Source organism: Pezoporus flaviventris, unplaced genomic scaffold, assembly GCF_033815535.1.
Source record: "Pezoporus flaviventris isolate CSIRO_AGI_PZ_B2104156 unplaced genomic scaffold, CSIRO_AGI_Pfla_v1 ptg000005l, whole genome shotgun sequence".
In the NCBI taxonomy this organism is placed as follows: domain Eukaryota; kingdom Metazoa; phylum Chordata; class Aves; order Psittaciformes; family Psittacidae; genus Pezoporus; species Pezoporus flaviventris.
The window spans coordinates 5,182,318-5,191,080 of NW_026892553.1; the positions used below are offsets into that span (position 1 = coordinate 5,182,318).

The following is an 8,763-nucleotide window of genomic DNA, read 5'->3' on the forward strand; positions in this document are numbered from 1 at the left end:
AAAGTTAAAAATATTCTTCATGTGACTAATTGCTTGCCCAAATCACGCACATCTCTTTTTTTCCTTCACCTGTAGTTGACATGGTAATTGCTGGGTTTCAGTTGTCAAAAATCACAACCATGTAATCAGAGGGGTAGCTGAGAGACCAGTTGTCTTCAGAGTCTGGGCCCTGCAGACTTGCTCACCTGCTGTTCAGCAGCAACACAAAATAGCAACGCAGGTTCTTACAGTGACAAATCCTCCTGGCTAGCTCTGCAGGCAGCTCTTTCCATAAGCATGAAAAGATTAAAACTCAGTTGATAACTTCTCAATGAATCAGCCTGTACGTTCCAGTCAGGTTCGCTATCATTCTCCTAGGATGACCTTATTTTATAATTGCATTTCATGTATGTGTCTGAGTATGAAACTCTGCTCATGCATCATTTAACACTCCTCGACGGAGAAGGTCGATGTCTTGGCAGAGCTGGGTGTTGATGTCTTTATGGATGGAAAATTTTGGGTTTATATTATATCAGTAACTCTGCAAGATGTGATACTGGGATTTAGGGATCTGAGCTCTTGGAAATCGGTGGATGAGGTCCAGCTCTGTTCTTGTTTAGCTTTGAAAGAGAGGCTGACTCTTGTGGCATATGCAAGTGCTGTTTAGTTGCTTGTTTGAAACGGAAAGTCTGAAGAACAAGAAAATCGGAGGTTTTAGACTGGCTCCAAGATGTGCATTTATAAAATATCCAAATTCTCTTTACATTTTATTTCTAAAGTAAGATTGAAATAAGCTTGAATTTTGAAATATCTTTCTCTTGGAATAGGATATTATGGAATATTGATTGTTCCTGTTGTGGAATATTTGTTGTCTTACAGCCTGCATTTACAGTCTCACAACACAGAGAAAATAACTCCTGATAACGTTAAACTGACAAGACTCTGAACGATGGGAATATGATGGGCTATTTTCTGTTTACCCTGGACACTTGTTGGAGTTTGCCTTGGAAGTCATGTGAGAGCTTCAGGTTTGTACTTCTCTTTATGTGATCTGCCTGTGTACTTTACAGAAGATGTTCATCCTGATTTGCTTTGCAGTTAACTCTGCCTTTCTCCTCTTCTGCATGAATTCATGTTTCACTCTACAGTACCTGGAGATTAGCTGAGTAAAACAGCAGCCACCTTTCTACCCTCTGTAGGCCAAAATCCTATGGGATCTGTTTTCCAGATACTGCTACCAGGCAGAAGCAGGGCTGTAGCCCCGTTGTGCTGTGGGACAGGGAATTCCACAGAGCCTTAGGTCAGGCAGCTTTGCAGGATTCTTCTTAATGCTCCATGACACTTTGGATCCAAAAGCAGAAAATCCCAAGTTTTTCTCTCGTGGGCATTACAAATGATGTCTTAATTTACCAACACTACGAAAACTCTTTGTTATCTCTTTGTTTATAATAGGGCTTTGTTTGCTTATTTTAGAACAAAAATACAAAAGCAAGTCCTACAAGCTTTGCATTTACATTTTGAAACCCAAATGAGCTGGCCTGAGTCTGTCTCCAGCAGACACTGTCAAGACAATTCCATCTTGAATGCTTTCTGTTTTAAAAATATTCTGCCCAGAATATATGTTTTTAACTTTTGATTGGTCTTTTTTTCAAGTGATGGGCATCTGCTGTTGAACATGTTGAGATGAACAGGGAAAAGGTTTTCCTGCTAATTACAGTGTGAGCACTTATGTCACATTCCAGATTTATTCCCCTAACTTGGGAGAAGATAAATAAAGGGATAGATTCTCCTACCCCAAAGGACAGAGATGGAATGGCACTGTAGACCCAGGTTTTGGAGTCAGCCAGTTTGAAGTTCAGCGCTCAGACCACTACATCCCCTTACATTTGCAGACGCTGCTTCATTCAGAACTCTAATCATTTTAGGATCTCCAAGTGTCTGAGTTCCCAGTGACATTAATTACCATGCACAAGGCTGGCTATTTCAAGACAATTAAGAGATACGGAGAGAATTGGTGGAAGAGTGAATCAGGGGTCACAGTCTAGTTCAGTATAGAGCCTACCAGTGCTCCGTCTGACAAATGAAAACAAAATACAAAGCTTGAGAGGAGCCAGAAAATATCTGAATAAATAATTAGAGCCTGTGTGTTTCAGGGAGCGGGGTTTTCTTGGCAGCACCAGGCTGTAGTCATTTCTGAATAAACAAGATTGAGATTTATGTCTCAGTGAAGCAATGCTGGGAGCCTGCTTGACGTGCTGCACAAAGCCCATTTCCGATGCTCTCGGCCAGATGAATTTCCTCCCTGTGCTGGAGGTGGGCAGAAACGTGGTGTCCTCATAAAATATGCCTCAGATGCAAGGTTGGTCTGTGCTCCAGAGGCATCACTTGCAGGGAGGAGTCTGTGGGACACTGCCAGGGGACACCTGCTTTTAAACTGAAGAGGAGCTGGCTCAGTTTTGCATGCACTCTGGTCTTCAGGAGTGCTGAGCTTCTGCACCCACTCATGTCAGTGGGGTTTGTGTAGGTTCAGCAGTTGTAAAACCAGAGAAAACAACAAAACCCCAGGCCTGCAGGTAATAGCTTTCTGTAGGTACAATTTACAGGTGCCTGCACTGTATGTACAGCAGCTTGTTCCTGTGTGCTCTAGAGGATAAATGCATTTGTACAAGAGGCTGGCCTTGGGAAATGCCTCCATAATCACAACTACCACCAGACAGTTCATGCTTACAGAACAGCTTTGCACAGCAAGGTATTAGTAATGGCATCTGTGAAATGAAAACCTGAGACACAGGAAGCAGGCAGCCTTGTCTCACAGCTCATTTGGGTTTGGTGGTGGGGAGGAATTTTCCCTTCCTGTCTCCCATGGGACATTCCTCTCTACCCCCTGCAGAGACAGGCAGGACTGGGGGTGAGCAGCCAGAGGTGCCCGGGAGCAAGGGGGAAGCAGGGGAGCTGTGTTCACTCTCCTCTGTATTTCCTGCCCCAGGCAAATGCCCCTCTTATTCCTCCAGTGGCCTTTAAACGCAGGTTCCCACTCCTGCACCCCTCACCTCCATGGTGACACCTCCTCCTGTCCTTCAGCTGCCAAGGGAAGAAAACAACAACAGGTGGAAAATTAACTTTTTTTCCTCCTGTTTTACAGCATTGTTGCAACATCCTTTCCTCCCCTTCAGCTTCAAGGGGGCCGGGCTGCTGTGCCAGAGCTGACTGCTGTCACCACTTCACCTTTCAGGACCTTGTGCTGTGCTCCCACATTAAAAGGTTTGTTGGATTTAAGAAAGCCTGTGCTGTCATTGCTAAGGAATGTATAAAATCTGGTGTCAATAAGCTTAATTGGTGCAGAGGCCTGATTTGGTTTGAGGGAAAGGTGTAGATATTGCCCCCTGCTAAACTCTGTAAAGAGACCTGGCAGCTTGGTTTGCTGGAGAGCAGTGACCTGAGGTGTGTGAGTAAAACCATCAGCTGAGGGTTGAGAGGAAAAGTGCAATTAGAGGTGGTCTTTTACTGGTGCTTTCATACATTGAGTAGAGCTAATGCTGAAGGGCGCGGAGGTATTAGAACAAAGGTAGGAGACCTGGTGGGTCTGAGGGGAGAAGCTTGAGTCATGAAAGAGAGGAGGCTTTCTGGATCTGGGATAATATGGGATTCCTAGGGAGAAGCTTGCCAGCTGAACTAGAGAGTCTTGGTTCCTGCTGGTATGGCTCAGCCTTCCTAGGAAGACACTTCAATGTGTGTTTGATTAAGAAGAAAAATGGGCAGAACAAGTGGAAAGTAACAGTACATCTCAAAGAAAATTCCAGTGGGCAAGAGCTGTTAGTTGGCTTCAGATAGAAAGGCTGGGCTGAGCTTTTTAGAGGTAAGTGAAAGGGGTACAAGTGTACACTTCAGGGTAGGAGAAATTAAAGGACGGCACAGCTGCTAAAAAATTAAAGTTGATGTATTTGCCTCTATAAATTCAGCGTGTTTGCCAGAGCTCTGCACTTGGATTAAACTCAAAGCATATGTTCTCTGACTTGAGGATTATCCCACACTGGGCTGCATCCATTCCTTCTGCTCTCTCCTCAGGGAAACAGCTCACGTTCTATAAACTAGCAGAATCCCAGAACTAAAGTCCAGCAATCCTTGCACCACTTTCAGTTTGCTCCTTAAGCTTTCTTTTCCCCTTTGTCCACTTGTTTCCCTATAGAGATGCTTCCTGATTTCTTCCTTTCCGTGGTATCTTCATTTCTAATGTTTCTTCCTTTTTATTTTACCCCTCTTTTGGTGCTGAGATATGAGTGTGTCACTTGTTCAGTGCATTTCCAGGTAAAGTACCTTTATGTTCTCACTTTTGCTCCTTTTATGTTTTAGAGAAGCTTCTTAGAAGCATCCCAGAATAAATCCAGCTTCCGTCTTTCACATGCACAAAAAGTCAACAGCAATAGGCTTCTAGTTTATTGGGCTTGTTTCTGCTTATCGTGGTCAGTACTTTTTCAGTGTTTCCCTGCTATTTTTAATCTTGTTTAGTTCGTAAATAATTTTGCTCAGTGACCTACCTTTTTATTACAATTACTGAAAAACTAGGCTGGTTAGATCCTGGCTCATTCATAAGGCTCCTAATGAATCCTCAGCTGTTGATAACAAAGGAATTCAGCAGAGTGAAATTCTTCTCCCTGTACAGGGTGCTTGCTGCAGTCAGTGTGCACCCCTAGAAAAGATTAATGCTGTCCAATGGAACATATCACATACTGATGACTTCAGGTTGTCCACTAATCTTTGTAATTGGCATGAAATCCAGGGTGGCTGGGAGTCAAAATCCTGTCTTCTTGGCTTTGTGTGTGTTCTGCTGATTACCTGCCTAATGAAGTAAGTAGGCAGAGCAGTGTCTGTGTCATCCTGCAGCCACGTCAAGTAACTCACTAAACCTCTCCCTGGGAAAGCAGTTTGGAAACTTAGGTGAAGATTTTTGTTTCAGTATAAATTTGCTGCTTTGTAGAAACCTAAGGATGTTATGGGAGGAGATCAGTGTCAATGAACTTACTAGCTTTAAAAAAATGTGGAGGGGAAAAAAAGTCCATGATCATTCTAGCTGTTTCCAGAATGAAAGACTCCAGGCTTTTCTCTTGAAAGTGGTATTAGTTGCAGATACCATCTGCAACTCTCCTGAGCATACTTCAGAAAGCCCTTATGGTAAACAGGTTGCATGTCTCAGTTCCGGGAGGGTTTGCTGCCACACAGAAATTCCAGATTGTGTGCTGGTAATTCCAGATCTTCATAATCCAATGATCCAGATACCCTGTGCTGTGTTTAGAGTAGGATGCTGAGTGCTGTTTTACCAGGAACATGACTGGGGTTCGCTCTCATGTGTGTTTGCTCTCAGCATGGGGTTTTTGCCTTTATAAAAGTTACAGTTAATCAGCCCGGAGTCTTGGGAGTTGAGTTCCTTGGGGATTGATGGCCAGGGGCAGGGTGTGAATGGCAGGGTTCTGCCTCCATAAGGTGGAAAGAAACCAGAAAGCAGCAGAATGCTGTGAGAAGAAGTCAAGAGCATGGCCCAGAAAGGTAATGGTAAAAGGAATCAATGAGATGCAGAGCAGAAAGCAAAACTGAAAATCATGCATGATTCATCTACTTGCTGTTTTCTCATTGTGTTTTGGAAACTTGACTTTACAAGCTGAATTGCACCAAACAAATATCTGTTTTGTGTTATCAGTCTTGTCTCCATGTGGAAAAAAGGTCAGATCAAACATCAAGATATTTTATTCTTTTAAGTGCTGTCATGTTTTGCTACATATTTTGATATCCCTCATAACCATTTTCTTTTTATTCATTACAAATGGTTAATTCACTAGGCACTCTGCTTCCCTTGAGCATTGCAGGGTTCTAAATGGCTTGTTTTGCCAAAAAGTGTTTGTTACTGGATCGGAGAAGCTTGATGGCAAGTAAGGAGGGAATGCTTCCTAATAAATATTCCTTTTGGATATAGTGTGCCTCTACATTGGAAGAAGAATATTATGAGAAGTGTTCTAACAGTGTTTGTGCTTACTCTTGAAGTTGGAATTGTAAGAAGCACTTTGCCATTCCAGCCTTGTGAAGATGTTCTAAAGGACAAGAACGAATTTTAATCTGAAGAATATTTATGGGGTCTTTTTTGATAGAGAAGGAAATCTTATAGTGCATGACATTACAGAGAAACTCAGCTCTAGAATTCTCACTTTATACAGATACGATATCAGTGTTGCAGATTGACGGACTTCTGAGGTGTTTCTGGACTGTCATCTCTGCCTAGAGAAAGGGAAAGACTTTCTGTTCTTTGTCGATATAATTATATGGCTCTCAAAGGATTTGCTCCTGTTCTCAGCAGTCAGGAGAGAAGCAGTGGACTCATAATACACCAGAAGTAAATTCCACTTCCTGCCTTCAGATCTCCCAGTCAGATAAATGAAGAAAGACAATGGAGAAAAGCACTTAAACAAAAGAGTGAAAGTCATGTTTGGTCTTTTGGGGGGGGGGGGAATGAGAATGGAGCTGCTCTGATAAGGGCTGTAATAAGAGTCGTTTCAAAGGGGAGGGGTGGCAGGAGGTGGGACCTTCACTCTGCCAGAGCTGGATTGAAACTTGCACACAATGGCAGGGCACCTGTTGGGAGCTGAAAGCTTTTCTAGAGAGCTTGGTGCTAATTGTCGCCTCGCAGCTGGAGGATTATGTGTAACCTGAGCATTTAGCAGCGAAGCTCTTACAGCAGCCTTGACAAGTAGTGAAGGGAAAAGTTCCTCTTTTTTTTCTACAGTTAATACCACAAAATGGTGTTTTATAAAGTTTGTCTTTAATCTTACCTTGCTGTGATGCCCTTTCAAGAAAGAGGACTATAGTCTGCAAATAAAGCCGCTGTAAATGCAAGGATGTTGTTTTAACTTCAAAAGTAACTCTAATGCTACTAAATATTATAACATCTACAGAGCGGAACCAAATCCCCCATTCTCTGTGCAATTGGCTCATATGTTGGGTTTTTTTTTTCCTCTCTGTATTTTAAAAGTACCTTCCATTGTATAAACATCCTTAATCTAAATTGATCCTCAGTTGCCTGGAATATCTGAACTAATAGAACAAATAAGAGTTCATTTTATGCCTATGCAAGACTCCATTTATTTCACGGGCGTACTGGGATCAGTGTATTTGAATATGATGTGAATTCATGCTTTATTTTCTTGTCACAAGAAAATAGAAAGCTGGCTTAATGGTGTCAGCCTTTCATCAGTCATCTGAAGACAAGCAACAGAAAATATCACTGAAGTAATTGTAACTGGATGAGTTGCAGAAAGAAGAGCTGCAAATCGTGGAAATAAACTCTTAAAACCTTGTTCTTCATTTACTCATAACCTGAAGTAACTGTGGAAGTTTCTTGAGGCTTTCATTAAAACGTGGGTGCAGATAACAAATTAATTCAGTGCATACTTGGGGTTCTTATTTTATTATTGCCTAGAGTGTATGACTTTTTATTTAATTAATAAAATCCATTAATTTTAATTATTAATGGCTTTAAATATTTCTTACATGAGCACTGCAGTGTGTTCTTGGAGAACACTAGATGCGAGCTGCTTTATAGGCAAAGCAAGAGTTGCATTCATCAACAGTCCTCCTTTTTCCTAATGTAATCAATCTGTATGAAAATAATTATTGTGGAAGCTCTGAGAAAAATAACTGAAGAATATTGTTGCCTCCAAAGCTCTGTCTTTAAATGCTACTGCACACATATACACTATAAAAATATTTCTTAGGAGTATGCATTGCATTGGACTACCTGGTCTCTGCCTTTGATGCAACTAGATTGTTCTCTAAGGTTGCTTTATTTCCTGTACCGTACCAAGTACTTCACATTTAGATCTGTGACTGGTTCAGCTGCTGTCCAAAACAATCTGAATTTCACTAGTATCTCTGTTCATTTTCTTAAGAAGTACAAGAGGAACTTACAGCATTCTTAAATCAAAGAAACAGCATTGGGTTGCATATATAACTCTTAACTCCTAGCTTGAGCAACCTGCAGTTTTTATTCTTTTCCAAATGGCAATTATCCCAGCCTTTACAGCATTAGCTAATACTGGGTTATCTTATTTAGGTTCAAACCTAGTAACGAAGACACAACTTCTGCAGTGAGAAGCTTGACTTCAGAAAACTTGCTGATGGGAGAAAGTAGCGACACCTGAGAGCAATGAGTACTGAAGAGCTGTGTGTTTCAGCTTCTGCAAAGGTAAGATGTAAAACCCTGATCAGAATTGGAAAAGGAAAGAGCTTATCTTGAGGATTTCAGTGAAAGAACCATAATTTCTGCAACTAATTTAGCAGGGTTTTGTTGTTTGTTCTGTTTGGAAGAGTGGGATGCGTTGCTTGTAATTGTCCTCCAGTAAGCTTTAAACAGCTTCCTTGGCAATGAAAGTTTTCTTGTTTGACTGATTGATCTTATAACTCATGTTTAGTAATTTCCAGAGGGGTTACCTGCAGCTTGCTAAATGGACCCCCATAGTTTCACTGTTCACATCAAACGGAGTATTCTTCAGCGGTACAGTGATAAATCAAAAGGAAAAATCCCATTTCAGTGTGGTAATTGCATTGACTTGTATTATTTTAGCTCAGCACAGTTGCAAATGTAAATCTACTAAAAAGAACCAGACAAAAAGATATATATAGACACGACATTTTTAAAAGGCACAGTCACTTGCTTGTGTTAAAAGCTGCTAACCTATAGGCCTGGAATTACTTAGAACTTTGGTAGTTTTGAGTGACTGACTAACTAAAGAAAGAATAAGA

General features: G+C 41.4%; 1 long non-coding RNA gene across 1 annotated transcript; it reads left to right on the forward strand.

The window, feature by feature from the left end:
- Positions 1–926: 926 nt before the first annotated feature.
- LOC133265202 (uncharacterized) lies at positions 927–8,249 on the forward strand. The gene is made up of 3 exons (XR_009741885.1): positions 927–1,007; positions 3,122–3,240; positions 8,075–8,249. It is a non-coding gene; the product is annotated as an uncharacterized LOC133265202 (long non-coding RNA).
- Positions 8,250–8,763: the final 514 nt, after the last annotated feature.